The following is a 24363-nucleotide window of genomic DNA, read 5'->3' as shown; positions in this document are numbered from 1 at the left end:
TACAAAAATACCCATATGCCATTACATGTTTGTCAGCCCTAAGAATTCTCATTTAAAGACACAAAAAAACAGATTAACTCTTTATACACTGAAAGTTGCATCTGTTGGTACGACCAGGATGGAGGTTCCTTAAAAAACTAAAAACAGAACTACCATATGATCCAGCAATCCCACCTCTGGGCATACAACTACAGAAAACTCTAGTTTGAAAAGATACCTGCACCCTAATGATCATAGCAGCGCTATTTACAACAGCCAAGCATGGAAATAACCTGTCACTGAAAGATGAATGGATAAAGAAGATGTGATATATGTATATATATATATATTGCTCAGCCATAAAAAGGAATGAAATAGTGCCTTTTGCCGCAACATGGAGGGACCTAGAGATTATTATTCTAAGTGAAGTAAGTCAGAAAGAGACAAATAACTATATGACATTGCTTACATGTGAAATCTTAAGAAATGGTACAAATGAACGTATGTGCAAAGAGAAAAAGACTCCCAGACAGAGAAAATAAACTTATCGTTACCAGAGGAGAAGTGGGGGGATAAATTAGGAGTTTGGAATCAACATATACACACTACTACATAAAAAACAGATAACCAGCAAAGGCCCACTAGATAACACAGGGAACTATATATTCAATATCTTCTGACAACCTATAATGGAACAGACTCTGAAAAAGAAAGATTTATACAGATACGTGAAACTGAATCACTTTGCTGTACACCTGAAACTAACACAACACTGTAAATCAACAATACCTCAGTTTAAAAAAGAAATACATAAAGGAGGGAAAAAGTTGTGTCTTGTTACTTTAAGCTGCACTTTGGGAGTTGCAAGTGAAGTGGATTATTTTTTAACTTATTTAACTATTGTTTTCTTTTTTTGGTCTTTTTGCCTTTTCTAGGGCTGCTCCCGCGGCATATGAGGTTCCCAGGCTAGGGGTCTAATCGGAGCTGTAGCCGCCGGCCTATGCTACAGCCACAGAAACACCAGATCCGAGCCGCGTCTGCAACCTACACCACAGTTCATGGCAACGCTGGATCCTTAACCCACTGAGAAAGTCCAGGGATCGAACCCGCAACCTCATGGTTCCTAGCCGGATTCGTTAACCACTGAGCCCGACAGGAACTCCTCTTCTTGTTTTTATCTAGGGCCCATTTATCTTTTGCATATGGATTTGCATGAACGCTTCATACACTAACTAGAAAACCACCTTACCTATGTCGTTTAGAATGACCAAGTTTCCCAGTTCATTTGCTTTTAATTTTAGCTTATTAGAGCCTTAAATTATTATGAAGACTGTAATTTCTTCGTAAAATTTAAGCTTGAAAAGGTCTTCCTTCTACCTCTACTTCTTGTCCTGCAGAAAACTGGTGTTCACTTATTTTATCTAGTTTTTTCCATAATGAATTTCATGTATTTTTAACTCTTTGATCTGACAATCAGTTTGGGCTATGATACACCATGAACATCTAAATGGATGTACTTCCGAATACTTAAGGAACTGTATCCAAAGCATTTATGGACAGATCCCTCCCTCCTCCTATAATTTCATATGTTAAACAGCAATAAACAGAGAAGAAATGAAATGTAGGAATCAGTACACTACCTGCTCATTCCACAGTTGAAACATCAGCACCTGTAGAGTCTGTGGCCTGCCCCATCCCTTGGGCAGGACAGACAAAGCTCTGAGCGTTCTTTCTTCCTCTTGGACCTTGTGCTGCTAGCCCTCCCACCTGACCGGTTTCCTCTATTTTTAAATGCTTTTTGGCCACGTCTGTGGCATGCGGAAGTTCCTGGGCCAGGGATCAAACCTGCGCCACAGCAGTGACACTGCCGAATCCTTAACCCACTGAGCCGCAAGAGAACTCCCGTTTCCTCTACTAGAGGCAGTAAAACACTACCTCGAATTACAGATCAGCCTTTCCCAGTCCAGGGTTAAAGACCCACAGGAACTTTGGAAGCTGCACCGTAGAACTGAATCTGAGAAAGAAATGAAGGAAACCAAGGTGCAGGCAGACGCCACTTCTGGGGTCTTTCTTTCCCATTCAAAGGCCCGAGAAGGCCTCGCGAATCCCCTGGGGGTACGGCTAGCTCTGGGGTTGTGCCCATCTCCCTTCGGGAGCATTTCTGTAGGAGAAAAAAGACAAGCAGACAAGAAAGTACTCATTTGTAAAAGGGATTCATTACCAATTAGTGCTTGGAGAAAGGAAGCCACAGCGTGGCAGGGAGTTTTAGGTGGTCCTCCAAGGATTCATCTCAAGAACCAGAACAAGGATGCCTGCAGGGACGAGGGAGAGTCTGGCAAAGCCTCAGGAGGCCCCTGGACCACATTTCTAAGGGACCGAAAGCCTAGAACACAGGGACAATGAAGCAGGCCCGGGACACAGGGAAAATGCAGTCAGCAGTGTGGGCAGCAGCCAGGGGGATGAGAGAATCCTTTCCAGCCCAGACGTTTGCTTAGCTGGTATTTTTGGTAATAGCATATGACGCTTCCAGATGTGAATTCCCAAACTTTGAGGAGTTCCTTACTCCTCAGTGGGTCCTTTGTGTGTTAACTAAACCAGACATCCGTTTTGCCTCTGCTTTTAGGTGACAAGCTCCTTCCGTGTCAGAGGCCAACTGTATCGTCAATGAATTATAAAAATCGTGAACAGCTACAAACGAATACATAAAAAATAATTACAAGACATGAGCAGGAAGCCCCAGCATCGACAACTTCTAAACATTTCTCTCTGAATAAATAATTAAATTGGAACAGAAAGACTCAAGCTGGCCAGGAAGAACAGTGAGGAAGTGGACGTGTACTCAGTGACAAAAAAGTTTACAATGTACAAAAGTCAACAAAAACATGCACCCAATGAGCCAAATATTAAAGACAAACAAACAAACAAACAAAAACCCCAGTACATCTCTATGCTTAGGAGGTAGCTGGTTAATAAGTCATCAAACATTTAATATCAGAAATATTTTAAGACAAGGGAGGCAGACACCAGAAGTAAGAGAGGCTACAACTCTATTATCTATAAAAAGGACATCACACCAAAAACCTATAAAAATGGAAGACAGAGAACTTTAACTCAGATGAGGGAGAAAGGAAAAACCCCAGAAAATCAGCTAAGCGATGAGGAGATTCTCAGCCTCCAGGAAAAAGACTTTAGACTGTTGATGCTGAAGATGATGCAAGACATTGGAGATAAACTGGAGGCAAAGATGGATAATTTACAGGAAACACTGGGCAAAGAGATACAAGATATAAAACTTAAACAAGAAGAGATGCAAAATACAACAACTGAAATAAAAAATTCACTAGAAGCAGCTAACAGCAGAATACAGGAGGCAGAAGAACGAATAAGCAAGGTGGAGGACAGATTAGAAGAAATTATGAATGTGGAACAGAATAGAGAAAAAAGATTGAAAACAAATGAAGAGAGTTCTCAGAGAACTCTGGGACAATGTTAAACACACCAACATCCATATTATAGGGGTGCCAGAAGGAGAAGAGAGAGAGAAGGGACAGAAAAAAATATTCCAAGAGATAACAGCCGAAAACTTCCCTCACATGCAAAAGGAACCACCCACTCAAATCCAGGAAGCACAATGAGTACCATATAAAATAAACCCAAGGAGGAATACACTGAGACACATGTTAATCAAACTAACCAAAATTAAAGAGAAAATCTTGAAAGCAGCTAGGGAAAAGAAACAAGTAACATACAAGGGAACCCCAATAAGGTTATCAGCAGATTTTTCAGCTGAAACTCAGCAGGCCAGAAGGGAGTGGCATGATATATTTAACGTGATGAAAGGAAAAAACCTCCAACCAAGATTACTTTACCCAGCAAGGCTCTCATTCAGATTTGAAGGAGAAATCAAAACCTTCACAGATCAGCAAAAGCTGAGAGAATTCAGCAACACTAAACCAGCCTTACAACAAATACTAAAGGAACTTCTCTAGGCAGAAAAGAACAAGAGAAGAAGGAAAGGAAAAAGAGCAGCAAAAACAAATCCAAAGTAATTAATAAAATGGCAATAAGAACATACATATCAATAATTACCTTAAATGTGAATGGACTAAACGCCCCAACCAAAAGACATAGAAAAGACAGCAAGAGGAAACAAAAATTCCACAAATGACAAGGCTCACCAGTAAAGGCATAGACACAGTAAAGATACAAAATCATCCATGCACAATTATACCACCAAAATCTGAAATCATGAGAAGAGGTGGGTACAAATGCAGGACACTGGAGATGAACTTGCAATTAAGAGAACAACAACTTAAAACAATCTCATACACATATAGACTCATATCAAAACTTCAGAATAACTGCAAACCAAAAATCTACAACTGATACACAAATAAGGAATCTCTGGAGAAGAAATATATCTCATAGCAAATAAGTGCATAATCCACCATGAAGGGTGTCATTTGACATCATTCTTGGAAGGCTGAAGTCTTCTTAGATCTGATTCTGATTTCCTCTCCATCAAAGAATTTATGATAATTATAATAATGCAACTGTACAATTAAATAATACACTTCTACAACTGTATTATTAATAACCATTTCTCTCCATGGTACAATGTAAGGTCTATAATGTCTTGTTTACCACATCACTTAGAATGGTGTAGTGCCTATATTGAAGAATCAATAAGATATAACAAATTGTGAGGACATATTTATATAGTTACATTGTTTTTTTAACCAATTTATGCACTTTATATTTTACTTACTTTCAGAGTGTATATTATTTTTGCTATTCTTACCAGTTAAGCTATTCTTTTTATTATGCTATATAAAATATTTAATGGTATATAAGGCTTTCTTCTTTATAAATTTTAGTTGCATAATATACACAATTTTAATATAAAGCTAATTTTTAAAGAAAAATTGAAATGTAGTAGATAATACTAAATAGTAAAGATGAAAGCCACACAAAAATGGATAAAGTATAGAATAAATTTCCTATTTGTCTCAGCATATTTTCCATTCCACTTCTCCAGAGGGAGTCAATCTGTTTCTTAAGATCCATGATATAATAATCTATGCAAATGTAACTGTGTTTAAATATATGTATTTTATTCTGTAAAAAAAATAAAATAAAATTTCAAAAAAATCATATAAAAAATCAGAAATATTTTAAATATACAAAATATTTTACCACACTGACATCCAGTCATGTTTACTTCATTTTTTTAGGAAATAGAATATAGAGATATTGAAGGCACTTCTGCAATTTGAGCTTGAAACTGGTACATTTCCTTCAATGTTTTTATTCTTTTACTATATATATATATTTACAAACAACTTGTAATTCTTGGGTTATAGGGCTGTCTGTCCATCAAGAATATTGAAATCCTTGTGCGATTTTCTTTCTATTCTCGACACTAAGGTTTTGGAATTTTAGGCATCTAGTTTAGTCGTTTTAATGTAGAAAAGTATTCTTTCGTATGTCCATTAATCTATCACCACGTTAATGGGTATTTAGGAGACTTCCCATTTTTTCTCTATTATAGATAACGCATTAATGACACTGGAATCAGAATTGCTGCGTCATTCTGACATGGCATCCTCCAGCCTCACAAGATATTAACAAATTCCTTTCCAAAATGGTTCGATAACAAACACTCTGGAAGGATGCTGGGGATTAGAAAGATAATGGGGAACAATGCTTTTTTTCTTTATGTTTCTCTGCACATTCTAATTATTTAACCAAGAGTATTGACCGCTTGGACAATATATTTAAGTTTTTTCTAAAAGAGCTCCAATGTTTACACTGCATTTTTCAGATTACTTAGTTAAGTCTGTTCACATATATGGCTTGATATTGACAATGCTCCCTGATTTATGAGGTGCGCATTTCACAGTAAGGAGGTGGAAGCTCAGGTACGGTCTGTGACTTGTTTAGTTTGGTCCTGTACCTTTTCTGAGCCTCAGCTTCATCTTTACGATTTCCATCAGTCTACCTCACAAAACGAGTGAGGGTGAAAATAAGACAACAGACTTGAAACACCAAAAAATTTTAAAGTGATTTTTAAATACCTAGAATCCATGGCTTATCTCTTTTCATGATGATGTCTTCACATCTCTGTCACTCTTCTGTACACACTAAGAAATAACAATTTGGGAAATGTGGGGAAAATTACATCCTTACAAAACCTCGGGTACCATTTCAACTGGTCCTTACCAAGGAAAGAAGTATACATTAGCCATTGGTTTACTACTGGGATTTATTCTTTCTTACTTTTATTTTTGGCCATGCCTATAGCAAACAGAAGTTCCAGTACCAGGGACTGAACCCACGCCACAGCTGTAACATAGCAGTGACAACACCAGATCCTTAACCCACTGAGCCACAAGGGAACTCCGAGGCTTACTCCTTTGATCCTTGATCTAAGCTTTATTCTAAGAGTAAATTAATTCTTAAAGATAAGTAAACACTGACTCAAATGACAGAACAAAAAATGGATTCCATACTAAAAGCAAGTGCTTTTTGGTTTCAGATAACGCTCTTCACAGGGCTTCCTAGTTTCTAAGAAAGCAGATCCTGGCAGAGCGGAGAGCTCTGGAAATACAACGCCTGGACGCAAAAAGGCTAGTGCCCTAAAACTGTTAAGATAAAATCACACAACTGCCGCACACACCCTACAAACCGTCTGCACTGTTCCGAGGGCGGCACAGAGCCAGCTTACACTGCACTTCCAGCCCTAAAATACTCTGGGTTGGAGGGGACTCAGCCTTGGGTCCCTGATAAAACTCATCCAATGGCCACTACGTGAGCCGAACCAACAACCCTTCTGACAGTTACTTTGTCATCCCTTTCCTGTGCATCCCAGGCACTGACTCTATAATAACACCTGGATGTGGGTCTGAATAGCAGAGGGACCTGGATTTGAAAATCTAAGACGTCAATGCCAAGTGCAACGCTTCCTTAGCCTCCAGGAAGACTTGATGAAGTGAATGAAAAACACTCAGCTCTGTTCCTCAGATGTTAGGCAGAGTTGCCATATGTCCCAGAAAGGCCACTCTTAGGCGTCTACCCGAAAGAAATGAAAACATAAGTCCACGCAAAATCCTGTTCAGGAATGTTCACAGCAGCATTGGACATCAGAACTAAAAGACAGAAACAGCCCCAATGTCCATCGGCTGACACCCAGATAAACAAAACACGGAGCCATGGATATTCCCACAATGGAATATTACGCAGCCACAAAAAAGAATGAATTACCAATAGTTACAACACAGATGAACCTCAAACACATTGCACTATGTGAAAAGAAACCAGTCATAGAAGACCAAACAGTATAGGATTCTGTTTCTACACAGTGTCCAGAAGAGGTAAACCTGGTGACAGTCCAGAGCTGGGATGAGGGGTGCCCATGGGTAAGGGGTTTCTTTCTGAGATGATGAAAACATTCTAAGAGTAAGTGGCCATGATGGTTGCACAGCTCTGAATACATTACAAGCCACTGGATCAGATGCTTAAAAGGGGTGAATTACACGGCAATGTGAATCATATCCTATTTAAAAACACAAAATAAACTCCTGGCCCCACAGAAGACAAAACACAAGCACAGCCAGTTTCCAGTCTATAAGTGTTGTAACCACACCTGTCCTAGCCAGTTTTTGAATGAAGGAATGAATGAGGTCAAGGGCAGTTTCAGCCTGGAAGGAAAAGGCACCCCCCCCTCCCCCAGGGAAGGGAGCAGGACATCGTGCCCAGGTCTGGGGTGTGGTGCTGGTGCCAGCCAGGGCACCATTGGCACAGAATGGGGTCTCCCCTAAACTCGCATGACTTGAGGCTGGGCCACAGGTAAGGCAGGTGGGTCTCACCTTGCTCCTGTGAGCAGCCTGTGGGAAAGGCTGGAAAGCTGTCCATCACCCCTGAGTTCTCCAGGGGCTCTCAAAGAGCAGAGGGAACTGACCCCCAGGCCCTCCTGCCAACAGTGGCCAGTGCCACAACCTAGGCTCTGGCTTAAGATCCAGAGGAGGTGGTCAGTGGATCAGAGCTGTTTGTCCAGCAAGTAAAGCTGAATGCCTGCGATGAGACAGAATCCTCTGCTGAAGTTCATTACCATTCGTGCCACCCACACAAGTCGGGCGTAGCCCGTATTTGCTACAGCCAACTCACTGCGATTAAATTGGGATGAAATTTCAGGGCTCAGAGATGCCAAAGAAATGCTACTCGAGTTAGAAACCCTTGGCCCTTTAATGCCAAGCGGAGCAGACGCTGGCAAAGCTCCCCCAGAGCAAAGCTCGGCGAGGCAGGCGTGGCGTCTGGGGCTCACCGGTCCCCCAGGAGCCAGCATGAACCCCCGCCCCCACGCCGGCAGAAATTATGGATAGAGTCCCTGCAAGAGATCTGGAGGCTCGCCAAGAGCTTCACTGAGTTAATGAAATCAGTGGGGAGATAAATAATTGACGGGAGAGAAATGGATTCATCAGCAGTCTGGCAACATGGAAGTCTTCACATTTTCTGGGTGGAAGGCGACTGAAGCAGCAAGACAGCAATGGAGAATTTATGTCCCTGCCCCTCCAGTGTTAGTTCTGGGGACCATCTCTTTTCCCAAAGTCAGAGCTGCGTCCCATTCAAACCCTTAGCTGCCTGATTCTCATAGAGCCCGTGGCTACGGAGGGCTGGGGGCAGCTGCAGGTTTTCCTCTCAGCTCTTCCCTTGGAGGTGGGCTTTTGCGGATAGAGATAAAGTGACAAGGACAATGGGACGTATTTCTAATCCATACTTTGGATCAGGAATAAAAGTAGTAAATCTTAACTTAGATGAAACCTGAAAACTATCCAAATGTCCAATTCCAGGTGACAGAATTAACAAGGCGACAGAATTAACAACCCATTAACATGGGTTTCCAGACGATGGAAACCCATGAAACACTGGGATGGACCTCGAGAAAACTCGTGGGTGGCAGCCCCTCTCACTGTATGGGTCCCATTTAGACCCCTTCTCAGAAGATGCCTCTCACTCCCTGTGCAAATACTTCCTGAGGCACCATCCTGGAACTTGGAGACACTGAATGGCCTCCGGAGCTTTCTATGCGCTGGGAAAGAAGGATGAAAAAATTTAAATTGTAAAGTCGAGGCCAGCCTACTCTCCCGGGAGGCACAGACGCTTTCGGAATCAAGAGCGAGATGAGGGCACCTGGTGCCAACAGGCGGGCTGGCGAAGGCAGGCCGGTCTTGGCAGAGGAAGCACACGTCCGGGAGCATCGGCCACACCCAGCTCTTGGAATTTCTGCACAGGGTTCACGTTCCTGCTTCTGAACCCCTGGTCTTCCGTCCCCTCTGCCTGAGGCCCTCCCCTCCCCACCCCCGCAGCTGACCTGCCCGTCAGGTGCACCTCCTTCCAAGCCCTGCGGGAGCCTGGACCCTCCCGCTGCGCCCCCCAGCGGTTACCTGGGTCTCTCCCTGCCTTGTCGCAGTCCCTTCTCCACCCACTGTCTGCAGCGCTGTTGGAGACCTGAACCTGAACCCCGGTGCCGGTGCCGGAGTGACTACTTAAAGCGTGAGTAAATGTCAAAGACGCAGCCCAGCACCAAGGCCGCGTATCCTCAGTAAACGGTACTTCCCACTGTGTGTACATCTGCCTCCGCACAAGCCTGGATGCCTTAGGTGCTAAAGTGATTAGGGTCCCTCCCCCCACTTTTTTTTTCTTTTTAGGGCATCCTGCAGCATATGGAAGTTCCCAAACCCGGGGCTGAATTGGAGCGGCAGCCACCAGCCTCCACCACAGCCACAGCAATGCCAGATCCCTGCCGCTTCTGCAACCTACACTGCAGCTCACGGGAACGCCGGATCCTTAAGCCACTGAGCGAGGCCAGGGATCAAACCCTCATGGATGCTAGCTGGGTGTTTAACCCGCTGAGCCACAGTGGGAACTCCTAAAGTGGTTTTCAACTGGTACCTACAGAGTCCAGTCTGGACATGGCCACAGCAGGTGGTTAACAAATACCCATCATGTGAATGACGCGAACAGTGAGTCACACCCATTACACTTTGGCAGAGAAAAGCCCAGCTTACGGTGTGTTGATAAGGTGACCGCAGGGTCAGTGGAATGTCGCTGCTGTCCTGCACCCAGATCAACGTGTCATCACGAACAGGCAGGTCGGATATTTTACTTTCCATAAATCCAGCCAATAATGTAATGTTACCAAGCCGTATTCAATGTGGGAAAACTCAGTAATTTAACTCTCTCTCCTAGAAATAGATGTTGGTCAGAGATAACAGGAACTTCTAGACTCTTTCTACCATAACTTTGCACCATACCATTAGAGTAAAATCCAAGAATGTCAGGAAAATTTTAAAAATAAATAAACAAAACAAAATCAGAGCCAAAGGGCTGCCCTGCAGCTGGATTTATCCCGCTGAGGCCTCTGTCTTTAGTTATAAAGGAGGCCTGTGGCTTCTTGCTGCCCTCGTAGAACATGCAACCTTGAACCCCGAGTACCTGAAGGGGGTCCATGCTCTAAGGACAGCAACTGTCACACCTAAGCAGAGCCGGTTTGCCTTTATGGGCTGTGAGACCCTGAGCAAATTAATTCCGTTTCTTCCCGTGCAAAATGGAGACAGTAAGAGCTCCTACGGCCTGGGAAGGGGAGTGAGGTTCGTTTCTAGAACGCTGCCTGGTACGTGGTCGTCTCAAATGTAGCTACGGCCATCATCGCCGTCATTGTCACCACCACCACCCCCCTGGCTTTCCCTTTGTCCCTTTCCTGCTAGTTGCCCTCCTTCCATCCTGGAGTCCCAGTTCTCCCAGCCCATCAGAAGCACCTGGAAAACTTCACAACCAGGAACCAGAGGTCGGGGTCGGGGTGGGTGATTCCACGGACAAGCAAGGCTGAGCCCACAGCTGACTCTGGTCCGTGCAGGTCACCAAAAGCCTCACCATCAGCTCCATTCCACCTCCTCCCACTGCCTTGGATTAAACCCCCTGGAGTTTCCCATCATGACTCAGTGGTTAACAAACCCAACTAGCATCCATGAGGATGCGGGTTCGATCCCTGGTCTCGATCAGTGGGTTAAGGATCCGGCATTGTCATGAGCTGTGGCGTACGTCGCAGACACGGCTCAGATCCCGCATTGTTGTGGCTGTGGGGTAGGCCGGCGGCTACAGCTCCAATTAGACCCCTCGCCTGGGAACCTCCATATGCCACGGGTGTGGCCCTAAACGCCAAAAAGCCAAAAAGCCAAAAAGCCAAAAAAAAAAAAAAAAAGATTAAACTCCCGCTCCTTCCAGTCTAGTGTGAAGACTCCATTTCGTGCTTGGAAGGCACAGGTCACAGCTTCTGGAAGGAGGGCCAGGCTCGGAGCCGGCGGCAGGCCCCCGTGACCTCACCTACAGCAATCTCCTGCCTCACCCGTGTCAATTGGAGACATGTTCTGAACGCAAGAACTTTCCAGAAAGCTAAAATGTAGACTGCAAATTGACAAAAGAGAAAGCTGCCACACGTTTCCTTTGCGGTGACACGCTTTCCAGTGTCACCCGGCCATTCCTGCCTTAGTAAGTGAGGTCCATTGGCTACCGCACAGGCCGCTCAGGATGCCACCAGTGAGGGTCGCAAGCAGACGTCCTGATGCGAGTTCCCTGCTCTCTTTTCCTTTCCACCACTCACCCAGGAAAACAGGCAAGCCAGGCACTTCGGCGTTTTGCCTGCTAACCTCAGATTAAGCCCAAAGAAGCACACAGGCTGTTGACAAGAATTTCTCTCGCTCTGTCCTTCAGATCTGGAGCTGTGCTCCACGTGGTTGGGTCTGTCCCCAACTGGCTACGTCACCATCTCTTAGATGGGATCTGTTTTAACAGCCTCATCAGGTTCATCTGAATTCGGTTCGCTCCCCTGTGGTCAGAGTGCTTTTTCTCCACCTCCACTCAGAATGCCAATTCCATGGCCAGTATTCTAACACGAATTTCCCTGGAACAGAGGGCAGTACGTCTAATGCACAGACCCCAGGGCAGCTCGATAATCTGATAGCACTATTTCACTTCCAAATTATTACCATGAAATATTAGGTCAAGTGACACTTCATATTCGTGCTTAATAACATGGCTTTAAAAAAAAGAATGTCCCCCCCAACACACACACAAATAAACATAAACGCAAAAAGAGTTTCCTGTGGCACAACAGGTTAAGGATCCGGCGTTGTCCCTGCTGTGGCTCAGATTGCTGCTGTGATGCAGGTTGGACATCTGGCCCCAGAACTTCCACGTGCCTCGGGTGCGGCCAAAAAAAACCCCACAAAAACTTGCTTTGCTTGTGCCTGGGCAAAGTCCATGGCTCAGATTTTTTTTTCTCCTCCAACATCTTACTGTAAAGGGGAAAAAAACGGTTTGTTGGGGGAGTGAGGTACGGGCCGCCCTTTCCATCTCTCACAACGGAGCTCCATCCGGGCTTCTCCTTTCCCGCAGGAGGCTGGGGTGAGGCTGTTCTCAGTCCCCCGGGGAGGGTGACAGACCCTCTGACCTGTGGCTGGCTCCTGAGTATCTGAATTGGCGCATCTCAGCTGCCACACGGTTTTGTTGCGATTTCAGAAGAGCACCCCGTGAAGGCAGGCTTTAGGAGACTGGGGAGGTGACTGACCACAACGTGGGGAGAAGATAAGAGCTCTCCACCGGCGGGAGGAGGCAGGGGCGTCCTTGTCCCAGAGAGTCCAGTACTGACGGGGAGAGGAAGAGCCAGAGGAAAGAACAAGGGTGGGGTTCATCCACGGATCAGCAGGTGACATCTCCCCCAGCACCAGAGCCGGAAGCCCAAGGGTGGTGACCAGAGACAAAGAGGGAGACCCAGGCGACCTTCCCTCCATCGGACCATCGGGAGCAGACGCGACAGTCAAAAGGGGCACGTTCTCGGGGATGTCCGGGGCCCCCACACCCCATCCCCAGGACTCACCCCTGGAGAGAGCAGACAAGGGGAAAGAAGCACAGCCCCCCCAACACACAGCCACCCAGAGACCATCCAGCTCAGTTTTCTTCTCAGTGTCCAGAGAAATACTCCCTTCGGCAGAGGACACGAACTCTGAAGGGTCTGGAGCGAGGGCCTAAAACCACCCAAGCAACCCAGCATGAAAAGTCTTCGGTTTTGTCATAAAATGTCTTCATGGAAATGTTGTGCTGTTCATGGCCCGTCCACATTTGTGTTAGTGAGCCAAGCCCAGTTTACCCGGCGGCTCTGCACACAGCTGGCGCACCACCAACATGGCCCCAGGGTGGGGTGGTTGAGTATGGCATCTACCCTGAACTCCTCTAGATGGGATCAGGACTGAGGGTGTGCCAGGCCACTCCCCAGTGCCAGGGACAGCAGACCCAGACAGCCCTGGCCTCACGGAGCCCCAGGTCCCTTGGAGAGTAAGCAGGTGGCCAGAGCTGGGGCCAAACCCAGGTTCTGGGACCCCCACCCTGCTCCCCCTTAGGCCATGCCCCTCTCCATGGTCCTACAGGGCCCAAAAGGGGGGCCGGGAGGCTGTCATTAGCGAAATATTCCTCAGGCCTTTGGCAAAAGCAGGACACCCTGCCAGGCAGGGCGCATCCTCGCCCTGTTCGGAGAGGCAGGCAGGGTTAGGCCACATGGTTACTAGGAGATTATGGCTCAGGGCCTGTGCAGCACCCACAGCACAGAGTAGAGCCCAGCCTTGCAAAGCACATGTTCGAGAAGATGCATCTTCTCTGGAGAGTCAAGCCAGAGAGAGCCTTTTTAAACTAGTCTCTTAAAGACAAATCACAGTCCAGCCATTTGAGAAGACAGAGAGTTGGAGAAAAGTGGAAGGAAACGCCAATCTGGCTAAAATTGGAACCGATATAAGTAATTGACATCATCAGCACATTTAAACCATCTCTGTGCTTCTCTCTGTTTCCACTAAACGTTGATGCTATTATTCCGCTAGAAATGGAGGCTGGTGAGGATTTTAGTGACTCCATGAAAGCTTCATCATCTTGTTTGGTCTTTAGTAACTTAAATTCCCACATCATCTGGGAGGTTAGAATGAATTTCTGCACATTTTGAAGCTATGGAAACCCTTTCACCCTAAAAGAAGATCCAGGGAAATTGCGAGAAAGAACACCTTATACAAATGTGATCCTTAGAGATCAAAAGTCACAGGCTTGGCTCCACAAACAGGTATTGTGACGCAGGAAAGGGAGCTGGCCAGTCTGTGCCTCGGTTTCAAGTCGGCCTAGAGAAAAGAATCCAGCGTAGACAACAGACTTGTGGTTGCCAGGGGGGAGAAGGCGGGGAGGGGGTGCGATGGACTGGGCGTTTGGGGTCAGCAGATGCAAACCCATGTATAGAGGACGCATAACCAACGCGGCCCTACCGGACAGCACAGGGAACCATCTATATTCAATATGCAGTGGTCAACCAGAACAGGAGAGACTGTGAAAAAGTATGTGTGTCACAAAGTCACTTTGCTGTACAGCGGCTATGAACAAGCAATGTACATAAACTATACTGCAATAAAACAAATGTTTAATTAATTAACTGGGTTTTTTTGGTTTTTTTGTTTTTCTTTTTTTGCTATTTCTTGGGCCACTCCCGCGGCATATGGAGGTTCCCAGGCTAGGGGTCACATCGGAGCTGTAGCCACCAGCCTACACCAGAGCCACAGCAACGCGGGATCCCAGCCGCATCTGCAACCTACACCACAGCTCACGGCAATGCCGGATCATTAACCCACTGAGCAAGGGCAGGGACCAAACCCGCAGCCTCATCGTTCCTAGTCGGGTTCGTTAACCACTGCGCCACGACGGGAACTCCTAATTAACTGTTTTTTAAAAAGAGTTCTTAACCCACAAGGCTGGAAGAAGGACGCTAAGAGGTCAGGTGCACAGAGCACATGACACAGTAATAAATGCTGAAGAAAGGATGTTATTACAACAAAGGGCATAGGTGACCACGTAACAAAGCATGGTAAGAGTGACCCTTTGGGAAAAGCATTACAGAAAAGGTTTCTTTCTGCATGTACCACCGCCAGAGTGGCCGAGAGGCCCTCTGCACAACCCGTTACGAACGCCTGTGGCTCCTCCTACCAAGAGTGCCCAGCCTGGCTCCTTCTGCATCTCCCTCCCAGGCCTGGCCTTCACCTTGGTCTCCTGGACCAGGCCCCTGGCGCCTCTTGCCCCCAGGAAACAGAGCATGCCAGCATCAGCACCCCGCTTCAAGGAAGTATTTCTGAAACCCCGGCCTGGGCGGGGCATCAGGGATGCTCCCACAGTGCTCTGCACCCTCCTCCGTGGTGTTAAACTGATCCACTTAGGTGTGCCTTGTCCTCCAGGCACCCTCAGCGCCCTGCCAAGAGTCGACTGGATTCAGGAACGCTGTAAGAAGAGTCTGGAATTGTGTGGCGAGTGGGAACAGCAGACTGCTCCCACTCACACCCACTCACGCCTGTCCTTCAGGTCCTGATGGGGAGAAGGGCAGACCAAGGGAAGGATCCTGGCAGTGACCCCCGCGCAAGCCCCTGGCAGCAGGCTAGGCTGGGGATCGGGCCTTAGCTGAAGCAGGGCAGGTGCGGGACGACCAGGGAAGGCGGCCCCCCACCCAATGGGAAACACTGGAGACCAGAGACAGGATGGAGAGGCTGGAAACACCCACTGTGACCAGGGCTCAGGGGACAGTGAGTTACCAGTGAGACCTGGGCGTGGAGCACCGGGGTTCGCAAAGGAGCCCCAGAAAGGTGGGGTAAATCCACGAATCCCAGCAGAGGTGCGAGTGCTGGGCGCGGGCCCAGTTCTTTCTTTCGATATGTTAATCCGTCCACCCGCCTTGGCCAGGCCCGGGGCAGGGTCTCCCTAAACAGAGATCTGAGCAGCCCACCCGCCCACTATCCCTGCCCAGCTCCCAACTCAGGTTACAAGGTGACTCTTCCGGCAGGTCCGCCAGAGAAAGGACCCTAATGTTTGAATATGTGCCAGGTACCTGTTCGCCCTTCACTCATTTTAGTAGTATTTTCCAAGTCCTATCTCCGTGTAAAGTTCAGTAGATGAACTGTCCCTCCGGTGGGGACTCATCTTTGTAAACGTGGGGAGTACAAGCTGGTCCCGAGGGACAGATGTGCCAGGAGCCAGCCACATGCGCTCAGGTGTGGGACCTCCCTAAAGAGTGGTTCCCAACTGCAGGTGACCTTGTTTCTCCAGGAGACCCCTGGCCAAGTCTGGTTCACTTCTGGCTGTCACAACTGGGAGGGGGTGGCATCTAGAGGGTGGAGGACAGGAATGCTGCGAAACAGTCAACAGAGCACAGGACGGCCCCTCACAAAGAACTATCTGACCCCAAACATCAAAGGGGCTGCGGTGAAGAAGTTGCCCTGATGGAATGGCATCCTGGGAGGACCTGGCCAGAAGGCCATCAGATTCGGCCAAGCTGACCCCGGATCTCGGCACCCATCTTTTCTCTAGCTGCGCCACCCCTTCAGTGCCAGACATTCTGCTCTTTGCTAGAAACCTCGATGAGAAGCCCCCCGTGCCATCATTAGGATGGAACGGCAAAGAATGGTCCTGGAATGGAAGCACATCGGCAAGAAGTGGCTGCTGGACCAAAGATGAACGGGACTGAGGAAGGATGTCAGGCCAGCGATCCAGGCGCGAGGCCCCATCGAGAAGGAAGCTGCTGGCCCCGCTCCCTTCAACCTCCCTTTCCCCAGAGCAGAAGACAGGCAGAGGGAAGAGGATGAACGAGCCAGCCAGCGAGGAGCAGGACCCAGCAGCAAGTTTTAGAGGATCGTGTTGATGGTGTGTTGCTGGCTGCAGCATCCTGGGGCGAAGCTACGGCCAGACTCTTGAAAATTTCATCAGCCTGGGTTAACCTCGGCCCGCAGAGAGGTGACAGCTCAGGAGATGGGAAAAAGACCCAGCCCACACGCCGCCCCCCACCCCCACCCCCAGGTCCATTCAGTTCTCATTCCAGAGTTTGTCTAAGATAAGCGCTGGCTGGCTCTTTGCCGATCATACTCTGCCTTTAAACTGCTGATAGATTTGTGCACCATCAACAACAGACAAGCGAGGCTGAACTCCATCCACCCACAGCCCTAGGGCAGGCGTCCTTCCGAGCAACGAACGACTTGGCCAACTTGGCCAAGGTCAGTCCTCGATTCAACACTGGTCACTGGTCTCGAGAACAGTTCACACTTAAGTGTGATGTATGCACTGCACGGTCACTCAGAGCTTTTTATTCCCTGTTTGAAAGTTTTATGGGCGGAGAGTTGAGTTACAAGGTTGTGATAATTGCACTGAGCTATTTCAAGCACAGGGCCTCCCCCTCCCCCCACCGCGTCCCCTCCCTGGCTAACCCACCAGAAAATGGCAAAGCTCCCTGAAAACGATTAAGAGTAGCTGGTCTCAGACGTACTGCCATTAGTTTTCCCCCGAGTTCAAAATACTCTCTTCCAGGATTTCTGAAGCTCCTAAAAAGCCATGCCAGGGGAGGTCTACCCGCCCCAGGGCACAGATGCAAGAATTTGACACTAATGAGATGGGGGAGGGGAACAGCTTGGACTTGGATGGAATCTCAGCTCTGTTACTTCTATAATACTAGGTGAGTCAGTTACTTTCTCTAATCATTACTTCATCTGTAAAATGGAAAAGGATAACAGTTGTACCCGCTCCATGTGTCAGAAGGACAAAGAGAATGAATGAGGAGGTGTAAGGTCTGTGTAATAGACAGAGCGGGCCCTCAGTACAGGGGAGCTGCTAGCCTCGGCGTATACATCCTACAGGCTGACCAGTCACCGCAGCATCTCTGATGGCGTCTGTAAGTTACCTCCCACAGACTGAGGTACAAGCTCCTGCGGGAATCTCAGTGCTGGGTTTCAAACTAGGATGAAATCCAACATGTGCCCCTTCTCTTGTGAGCTCCCACTTAGACATGACCCTGAGAGAGCTGTTCGGTAGGACCCAAGGTCAGGGGGGAGGGATCTGGGCAGACCAGAGGTCTTTGGAACAACAGCCAAAGGGAAAAGCTGATCTCATCTGCAATCAAAATAACAAAGAAGAAGGAGAATTTGCTTCTCTGCAGGTCAGCTGACCCCTGGAGGGTGGTGTTCCAGATGAATTTTGTTATGGTGCCCATATAATTTCCAGGCTGAAGGTGGAAATTAAGTGACACAAAACAAGCCTGCTAAGAGGGGCTCCGTGACAGCAGGAAATACAAACAGCCAAGTATTGCAACAAGGTCTTGACTTGAGTTATTTGGGGTACTTGGATTTAAGGTGTTGAAACCCTTGCAACTTCCCATGGGAAAGGTAAATACAAGAGGATTACCAGGTAAACCAATGCGCATCTAATTTGGATGTAGTTGGGAGCTTTGCTTTAAAAAATGTTACCCTTTGAGATCATCTGGCGGGAAAGATCAGCCCACGGAAGTCCACAAGTAACGCAGCCCGCGGGAACTTTGAGAGATGATTGCATTCAATTTGTACTTTTCAGAACAAGAAGGTACAAGTCTCCTGGACTCTGTGTCTCCAGGGTCAAAACCTCACATCTCCCATTTAGTTAATCAACAGCTGTTTACTGGCATCAGACAGAAGCTCAGCCAATGAGGGAGAGGCAAGAAAATTATGAAATGAAGAGCCAGCTGCTAAACCATCTCTCCCTCTCTGCCCAGAACAACTCATGTATAAAAGTTACATAAATTGCAATGCAATGAAAGAAGCATCTGGTGCTATTAGCCAATAAATGCTTCTATCAAATACAATACCCCTGGATGTGTAAACACACACACACACACACACACACACACACACACACACAGGAATATTACTCAGCCATGAAAAAGAATGAAACATTGCCATTTTCAGCAACAGGGATGGATCTAGAGATCACTGCACTAAGTGAATAAATCAGACAAACCAGAGAAAGACAGACATCGAGTGCTATCACTTATATGTGCAATATTTTCAAACAATGATACGAATGAACTTATTTACAAAACAGAAATAGACTCACACAGAGAAAGCAAACTTACAGTTACCAAAAGGGAAGAGAGGATAGCGATAAATCGGGAGTTTGGGATTAACATACACACACTGCTATGGAGAGAAACAGACAGCAGCAGGGACTTACTGTAAAGGACTTACTGTATACTAACTACCTTGTAATAACCTATAATGGAGCAGAATCGGAAGCTGTACACCTGAAACGAACACAATGTTGTAAATCAACTGTAGTTTTATTAAAAACAAAACAGGAACAACCAAACACTCTTGGTTTAAGGGACTGTTTCCACATCTGTCTCCCTGCTAGTTCCTGAGCTTCTTTAGGGAAGAAGTAGCTTCCTCTTTATTGCTGTATCCACAACGTGTAGTGCCCCATAATGATGAATAAATGGTTGGATGGATGGATGGTATATGAATGAGTGGTGACTGAAAGCCAGGACGAAAGGAAGAAATAACGCAAACCAGACGGAGGCAACAGAAACCAACACAGGAAGAACATCTTGGGGGAGCAAGTCTTGAAAAATAAAGGAAGACAGGTTAGCTAGATTGTGCCATGATAACATTCACCAAAAACTGCTCATTTCAAGTTATTTCCTTCGTCCGTCCTTAGAGGAAAACAGATCAGCCAGTCACAGCATCTCCCTTAAAAACCCTTCAGATATTTGAAAACTGTAGCTATTGACACTGCAGGCGGTTTTGCTCACAGCTGTGTCCACAGCATTTGGCACATAATAAATGCACAATAAATACTGCTAAAAGCGCTTCCTCTTTCCCACAGCCTCAGCGGTAAACCTCCCTGGTCCACACATGAAGCCAAATTTCTGAGCTCCTGAATGGATTCTGTCTTGGACAAAGATAATCGAATTACACCTGCCCAGGCTCCGGGTGGTGGTAGATGGTTATAAAGCCAGGCTTGATTATCTGTGAACATTCAGATGTCAAAAAAACTATTTAGAACTGTGAATTCAGGGTCTTCCCACACTTGTTCAACCTTCTTTTCAGAATACAGCAGCTTGCACAAATAATAAGTTGGCCAAATCCCGCCATATAAAGCTATAGCCGTGGTTGGTATTAGGATGTGGGGTCCCCTCCCTCAACTTTCTTGCTTGTTTAAAGTCTGATTTAAGTCTGACCTTCACTCCTCGAGGTTCGACTCAAAAAGAACTGAGTCAGGAAGAATTCTGCCTCCTCCACACATTGTCTCTCTTTTCTACCCGTCTTGTTCTGAATTAAAGAAAATTCTGTCCCCGAATCGCTACTAGTTCTTTCTGCCAGCACCAAGTGTACCTGCCCTATTTCCATACTAAGGACAGACTTCTCCCTGCTGGGGACAAGAACCTGGCGCCAGGGCCCATCTCTCAGCATCCATCCCTGTTACCTGGGACACCTGTGCCTTCTCCCCTTGAATCATCCATTTCCCCCCTTCCAACCCTCAACATCCTCATCCGAATAGTCTTCCCGGACCACCTGCATCCCGCTTCTCATCTCCCTCTTGCCTGGACTCCTGCTCTCCAGCTCTGCACACCTCCACACACATCTACACCTCTGTTTGGCAGATTTTAAGCTTAAGTGCACCGACTACCACGTCTACTTTCTTCACAAACTCTACGGTTCAGAGCCTTGAAATCCCAGTACGATGGAGACTGACTCAAACTGCGAAAGTTACATCCTCAGCATCACCTCCAGCCAGTCAGCCTCTTTCTCGGGCCCCTGAACCTGCTATGCACCTGGAGCTCCATGGACCCTCCCCAGGTCAAGGCTGTTCATTATGTTTTTAGCTTCCACTTAGGATCTGATTATAGGTCAGTGATTTTTTTTTCTTTTTTTGGCTGAAATCTCAAGCAATTCTTGCTATTCTTCCTTTGACCTCTATCCTACAAGGCTTTCTGTTGTGACACTCCTAGGTTCAGACAGTCAAGAGTGCCCACATGCACACCTGACTCACACACTGTCCCTCTGCGCCGAAGGGTCATGTGGTAAATCTACATCCTTAAGGGCCATTTTCAGGCCAGAAATACACTCAGCATGACTGTTTTCCATACTCTTTGCAAACATCGCAAACCTACAGGGAGTTCCTGTTGTGGAAATGAATCCGACTAGTATCCATGAGGTGGCGGGTTCGATCCCTGGCCTCTCTCAGTGGGTCAGGGAACTGGCATTGCCGTGAGCTGTGGTGTAGGTCGCAGACAGGCCTCAGATCCGACTTGCTGTGGCTGTGGTGTAGGCCGGCAGCTGGAGCTCCGATTCAGCCCCTAGCCTGGGAACTTCCATATGCCATGGGTGCAACCCTAAAGAGCAAAAAAAAAAAAAAAAGACAAAAGAAAACGTACATCCCAACTGTTTCTGTGTACCAACATGTGCTTTTCCAAACGACAGTCATAATTTTTCGGTGCTTTATGGCTTTTTAACTCATTCTCTGGTACCTAACTCTAGTTCGTTCCCATTAGTTTTGTGCCACATATTCAGCCCCAGTTTTTTCAGAGAACTTTTGTATCTGCAATACTTAGGACCTCTTGCACTACAAGAAATTTTATAAGTCATAGACACGAGGCTGTTAAGATAAGGATCTTGGCAAGAGATCTTTCCCGCTTCCCTGTGGAGGGTCACTCTGAGGTTTCTAAGTAATGTGTTTGGCTGCAGACTGGGAAGGCATTCTGAGGGCAAAGCCACCTTCACCCATCTTTATGCAAAACTAGAGATGATTTTAAGAATCAAGGATGAGATTCCTATGGCTCTGTCTTATAAAGGCTAATCTGGCCATTCAGAACGCCCAGCAAAAGAATGGTATCTGTTATCAAACATCCTCTCAGAGGATGGAAAGCGTCAGTTTAATTCTTACCTATTATCAAGCCCTTTTGGACGTCCTTTCAATAAATTGTGTCACTTGATTTTAATCATATTTCACTTTACTTATGACTAGGTAGATGAGACTTTTTCTCTCATGTTTTATATTTTTCCTAAAAATCAACTCTTTTTTTCTCTCCTTAGAGGATATTAAGAAGATGCAGTCGTTTTAACTTAGGACTTGAGTTGCCCCTATTGTCCCCATTACACACCATATACATCTCACACTCATACACCACACACATCTCACACAACCCACCACACACACACTTTCTCTGCTATCTTACACCTTATCTTTTTTGCTTTCCAACTAAGGATGCTTGAGCTACAATCACAAATGAGTTCATCCTTCCCCAGTTTTGAAAAAGAGAAGGTCTATGGACCCTGCCTTTAAGGAGCAGGGCCCGCACGATCCATCCGTAATAAGATGATGCCTGAAAAACTGAGAATCCTGCTGGTAGGCCCCATTTGTTACTCACTTATACTTGTTGAACTTGCATTTTGAGCTACCTAAGTTCAGACTAGAGCAAAGACCACTGCTGTAAACATTTAGACGGTTAGGCTTTTCCTGGGCAGGCGATTTAACAGTCTGCCAGGGCTGATCCTCAAAGGCTCTCTAAAACTTTTTTCCAGGCTCTCACCTCCTCCCAAGAAGTAAGGGCTCCCCCATTGAGCTTCCTCACAGCCTTAATATTCACATCGTGAGACCAGTTTAGGTTTTCAGAAAAGACCAGAACCTGAAGACTTCCACCGACGTCAAAGGACTCTCCTTAATTCCTAGATAGGATTAACGACCTCCACCGGCTTCAAACTAAGTAAATAAAGAGGTAATTGCAAATGCCTGTTTCCTTGACAACTCCCCTCCCCCAGCCCTCCTGCGACAGGGAAAAACCAAAACAGGGGTGAGGAGGGGTAGCCGTGGAGCCAGGCTCCGTCCGAGCTGCCCGGGCGATAACCGGCGCGGAAAGCGACCCACGCGGAGCAAATACCAATAAAACAATTGATATCGGGGTTGCCTTGGGCGTAGTATTTTCCTGGTTGCCATAGAAACGTCAGCGACGGAAGAACATGTTGCATGACACAAAAGAGACGGATCTGTAACAGGAACCTTCTCCGCGGCTTCGTCTATGGCAGAGAAAATTCTTTCACCCGAGGTGGGGGGGGGGGCTGGGCAGGGGGAAATTAACCCAAGCCCAGCCGCCCGAAATCACCACGCGGACAGGCGCTCTCCCCCGGCCCAGCACAAAGAAAGGGTCCTCGCGCGGCAGCAAAGCCCCCCTCTGCCTTCCAGAGGGCTGCCCCTCCACGTTCCCACCGGCGCCTCACTTCCTTCTCCGCCTTCCTCTCCTCCTCGTACCTACCCCTTCCAGAGGTTTTAATGCAATCCAGCCAAGGAGAGGAGAACAGTGCTGAGAGAGACAGGCGTGCAACCATCCGCCACGCCCAGAGGTGAAGTCGCCTGGAAATAGCACGAACGGCACATACCTCCTTTCTGGCAGCCCTGGACACATGGACTTAGAAATCAGAAACTGAAAGGGAGCAGCTGGGGTGCAGAAATTGCCACTAGTTTATAGGAGCTGTAAGTCAGCCAACACTGGAAAGAAAAAGCGAGACTCCACCCATGGGGTGGACCCTTTGGGGGAAAAAAAAAAAAGTGGTCCTCAGCTGACGTCTCTCCCCACCCCATGTCACTTCCTTTTAAAGCTACAATTTAGCAGTTATGGGGAGGGAGATACGAGCCGGCGTAACATGAGTCACTCCCCTCCCCTCCCAATTAGCGTAAGGAAGTGCTTCGGTCGGCTGCAGGTTGGAAATCTCAGGCTGGAGAACCTGCCAGAAGGGGAAACAAAGCCCGCTAGGTGGCCTTTCTTTTTTTCTGCCGCGCCTCCCAAATCCTGTTGCATCCCAGCGCCGACATGGCTCCTCCAGCCTCGGCTCGGACGGCCCCAGCTCCGTCTGCGCTGCGACCTGGAAATTGCCCTAAACTAGCTCCTATGTCGGTCCACGTTCAACCTGGTAAAATGCCCACGCTCTGCGATGCCCCCTCACCTCTCACTGGGACGCTGGGCGGGAAGGAGATGGCATTCCCCTCAGAAGAGCCCCAGAGCACCTTCGCCAAAATAGTAGCGAACACTCCGGCGATCTGAGCGGGTTAAGAATCGGGAAAAAGAAGCTCGGAGGTCGATGTGTTTTCTCCCCGCAAAGCAGCCACCCGGGTTGAGTCCCAGGGCGCGCGCCTGCGCGCGCACGCGAGCACAAGCACGTGGCATTCACAAGCAGAGTTAAGAGAGGGTCTGGCCAGACCTTTATGCTAAAACAGTGTCCTCGTAACTTTAAAGGAGGGCGGACCGTGGGACCCCCAGAAATGCCAGGTCTCCAACACTCCTTAAAGGAAAAAAAAAAAAAAAAAATTTAAACGATTTCAACCTCCAAACAGCGAAGATAGATATATGCCCTTCAAATGTTCTCTATTCAACCCATTGTCACAAATGATTAACAGCTGACTCCTGTGTTCACCGCCCTCCCCCCCGCGTTCTTCAGATGTTTACAATGCGAAGGTAAAAAATAAAAT

General features: G+C 47.2%; 1 protein-coding gene across 4 annotated transcripts in view; it reads right to left on the bottom strand.

Annotated features, from left to right (window-relative positions):
* AGPAT4 (1-acylglycerol-3-phosphate O-acyltransferase 4) overlaps positions 1-24029 on the bottom strand; it is a 112225-nt gene extending 88196 nt beyond the window's left edge. For 2 of the 4 annotated variants that reach the window (XM_047769782.1, XM_047769785.1), the window contains exon 1: positions 23153-23413. The gene's annotated coding sequence lies outside the window, so the exon portion shown is untranslated. Of the gene's footprint in view, positions 1-23152; positions 23414-23840 lie in introns of those variants that run through there. The other 2 variants (XM_047769784.1, XM_047769783.1) reach the window with 2 other exon arrangements.
* Positions 24030-24363: the final 334 nt, after the last annotated feature.

This window comes from Phacochoerus africanus, chromosome 2, assembly GCF_016906955.1.
Source record: "Phacochoerus africanus isolate WHEZ1 chromosome 2, ROS_Pafr_v1, whole genome shotgun sequence".
NCBI classification, from domain to species: domain Eukaryota; kingdom Metazoa; phylum Chordata; class Mammalia; order Artiodactyla; family Suidae; genus Phacochoerus; species Phacochoerus africanus.
The sequence above is the reverse complement of the archived record's forward strand: the minus strand, read 5'-3'. Positions and strand labels throughout refer to the sequence as shown.